This window comes from Sinocyclocheilus anshuiensis, unplaced genomic scaffold (assembly GCF_001515605.1).
Source record: "Sinocyclocheilus anshuiensis isolate Anshui unplaced genomic scaffold, SAMN03320099.WGS_v1.1 scaffold628, whole genome shotgun sequence".
NCBI lineage: Eukaryota > Metazoa > Chordata > Actinopteri > Cypriniformes > Cyprinidae > Sinocyclocheilus > Sinocyclocheilus anshuiensis.
The window spans coordinates 805,828-810,015 of record NW_015555750.1 but is presented as its reverse complement, the minus strand read 5'-3'; positions in this window follow the sequence as shown (position 1 = coordinate 810,015).

The window sequence follows — 4,188 nt, the reverse complement described above, 5'->3', positions numbered from 1 at the left end:
ATTTTTTTTTTTTTTTACATTTGACCTTATTTGTATATTTGTATAGTTGTATTTTATATTTAATCTGTATATCTGTATTTATGTTCTACTGTTAGTGTTACCTGTATGCACCAAGGGTCTGAGAGTAACGCAATTTCAATTCTCTGTGTGTATGTGCTGTACATGTGGAAGAATTGACAATAAAGCAGACTTGACTTGACTTGACTTCTTTCTCCTTTTGTTGTTGATTACAATTTATATACGTATAAATGGTTTGGAGTCAGTACATGTATTGTGCTATTACTGATCCTATTATTTTGTTAATTACAGGAGTTTTATACATGTAGGTAAGAACATTAAAAATATTAACCTATTTAAACCAGTAGACTGCTCAAGCAGAGCAATATATTAATAAGATGTAGAATTATTAATTATAACTCTATGCAAATTATTTAATTAATTATTTATTATTTTTCAGCCCCTTTTTGAATCTCCATACCTTCTATCATTTTTGGGGAAATCAAAAAATGAGCATCCACATCCTACTTTGTTTTGCAGTAAAAAGCAGCACATATACGGGGTGTAATATTTAATTACACTCCTTTCATAAAACAAATTACTATTGTTGACAGTTTGCTCTGGCATAAATTGGTTTCCATGGCAACTACATAACGGTTTTATTTTAAGAAATAATTTCGTTTTTTTTTTTTTTATTATTTGTGAATTCTTAAATTTATTTAATCTGTTAATTATATAGGTTGGCTAGCTTTGATTGTTTGTGACCTGCAGCACAAGAGTACAAAACCAGACAGTATAATTTTCAACCATTTTATTAAGTACATGACATTGAGTAAAACATAATCTGTCACCTGCTATTATATATATATATATATATATATAAACAACCCTCTGAACTTTAACCAAAATCTTCCATATATTTTTTTTATTATTATTATTGGCATAAACAAGAACAATACAATGAGAATTTTCCATTGCAAAACAGACAAAAAAAATCAACAAAAAAACAAATCTTCCATGGTTTGATCGACATGATGACATCTGATCGCGTCCTCCAGAAACAGCTGTAAAGGAGGTTGGTGTCGTGAATTCGTTCCTGTCGTGTGCGCATGCGCATTAGCTCGGTCAAACTGAAAAAAATGAATTTTTTTGTCATGATTCGAGCGTTTCGATTTCATTGTTGATTTCAAATATTATAATATTTATATATTTATAACAATTAAAAAAATTATTCTTCCGCTAGTCGAACAGTTTTGGAGAATTTAATGTTTCCCCATTCAGAGAGATAGGAGCTGCACTTGGATGCCCGAGAGGCGTTTCAAAGATGGCCGCCGATATGACTTGTCTTAAAGAGACTTTGAATATACTCTAATGACCATAAAACCCCACTGAACACAAATATTTGAAATGTTAATTGATTTTTTTTTATCAATACTTTTGGTCAAATCTGTCATTCTTCCTGCTTTGTCCACCATCATGGATAGTTTTTTCCCACCACAGAGCTCACAATGTATTCTGGGATTGCCTTTTCTCCTTTAAAATGTAGCATTTCTCTCATGAAGCACAGGAGAGACTCACAGTTATTTCCATAGAGTTTGCCGTTAGCATGTTACTTAGCATACAACATGATACTCTATTGAGCAAAATCCCATAGAACACAAATGTTGTGTAAGTTATCTGTATTTCTATCATAACAACTCTCAGAAGATTTTAGCATGGTAATGGATATGACAATACTAATGTATTTGGTCTTGGCAGAATAGATCTGCTATGCTGCTAAATTGCTGCTGCTGTTGGTTATTGCTGTTGTTGTAGATTATTGCTGCTGCTTCTGCTGTAAATCAAGTACAGGAATTTGCTACTGCCAATACATATGCTGATACAGTGCTGTGAGTATTTAAGACATACTGCTACTGCACAAATAGCATATAATGTAACAGGTAGCGATCTATACAGGTGGAGCTGGGGAAGGTGGAGGGTTTCAGAGGAACTCGAAAGCGTGCTGTGAACTGATCTAGTGAATGCTAACCAGCCATTTAAATGTAAAGCAGTAAGCTCATTGGCTGCATATGCAACATGAACCAATCAGCTTGTGCCAAGTTGTTTAATGCTGTGAATATCATCAATTTGCGTTAACGACCCATCAGCCTGCACCATCTAGAGTTTCATGACAGAACTTGGCATTTAATTGGATTTAAATGTTTTTATCAATACTTTTGGCATTGAATATAGTACAGTAATTCTTCTTGCTTCGTCCACCATCTTTTTTCCCCCCACAGAGCTCACAATGAATTCTGGGATTGCCTTCTAGGCTTAAGCTACCAAAAAGAAAGTATCTAAGATAGCAGTATAATCATGGTGCCAATCTTTTGGAACAGCCTCAGTGTTGGGAGCTGGCCTATGATGCCTTACTACGCAGCCTACGTTGGCAGCTTGCTGGGTTTTTAAACAGAGCGCCTATATAATGAATGTACGCCATTCATCCTTAAGGAACAACAGTACAGTTTTAGGTTGACCTTTGGAGAGCGCTGAATACAACATCAGCTCACTGCCGGCTCCACGCCCACTACCACGCATCCGCCTTATTCTCCACTGAGACTTCCTCCTCTCATCTGTGCTAGTGGCAAAAACTAATAATCAAATCTTTCCTCCCACAGACACAATGGTTTCTTTGGAAAGCCCCTGCCAAACTACCTATCTCTTTGTCTCTGTTTTTCGTACTGTAGACTTAATCGGTGCAGCAGCCCAATGACAACTCGCTTCATACTCCGAAACCTTCGGTTTGTGTAATTTGTCTGTCTGGTGTCGTCTTCCATAACCACAGAGGAAAGTTTTGCAAGTGTCAAAGGAACAGGCTTAATCGTGACAGGCTTGACTTGCAGGTGAGGTCACAAGTAATAAGCACTAATGAATACCAGATCAGGCTTGGCACAATCAGGCTTACTGCAACACAGACCTTATACTCCTCAAACAGAGCTTTATTTTGAGAGGAGCACTGAGGCTGTTAACACAGGAGGGGGAAAAAAACGGCTGTCAAGCTCTCGCCTTGTCTGAGGCTCTCCACCGCTGTACGTTATATATGCGTGTTGCATTTGCAAACGATTCTTCCATTTGTCAGGCTGTTGGCAAACCTGTCACGCTCGCCTGGTGAAAAGCAAATAATTTATTTATTTGGGTTCAACATAATTAGAAGCATTACCCCATCGCTTGGCAGTGACACCTTTTTATGTTATCAAGCGCGCAAGTGCAGTTAAGATACGCTTGTTGGAGGTGTGGAAGTTTTCACTTTTTTAAGCTTTAATATAATTAAATAGCAACAGGATGGAGTTGTTTTTGACTTCTCTAGAATGCCAGAAAGGAAAACAATATATTTAACTGCACAAAAAAGTGCTTTTGTCAGCAATTTTGTGCAATTTGACATTGAGTTTAGAGGTTCACAGCAATCCAGAATACATTAGAAGGTATTCGTTTCCATTTCCGGCTATTTGGCATGGGTTACTATATAAATATGTTATTCATTCCTCAAGAACGTTTGGGCTTCAGAGGAAACATGTTGATACTATTGCTTCTTTCTTCAACTCTAAATAATTGAATAGAAAAGAGGGCCTCCACGGTCTTTTTTATCGAGTCTTTGCGAGAATCTTCAACATCTGTTTTACTGCATCCACCGAGCACATGCTCACATACAACACAAAAGAGAGGGTGACAAAAGAAGCGTTTCTTCTTTGAGCTTTTTGATAAAAAGGAGCATCAAGAAGACCGGCACAGGTACAATATGGTCAGCCTACAGTGGGTTTGCTTGCAGTAACATTTGTCATCCACCATTTACCGCCTGGGGGCCCTGACACATTCATCGTACCATATTAAAAACAAGTTCATGAGAGTGAAAACAACGCAGAGATGTGTAGCACTTTACATCTCCCTTAAGTGTCTGCTTCAGGGACAGTTTATGTGCTAGAGATGGCAGTTCTTTGACATTGTCATCTTCTGTCACATCGCCACAGCTAGTCGTTCCTCCACCTGCACGTTCTTTAGGTGTCGTAGAAGGCACGTAACTCGTCTCGCTCTTTGTGCGGAATGTCTCGGGGCCTTTATGATAATGAATGCATGAACTGGGTCTTCCCCCACTAAAGCATTACAATAAATAAAACATTTTAGTCCAGCAAGGCTGATCTCTTTTTTGTGTGTGAA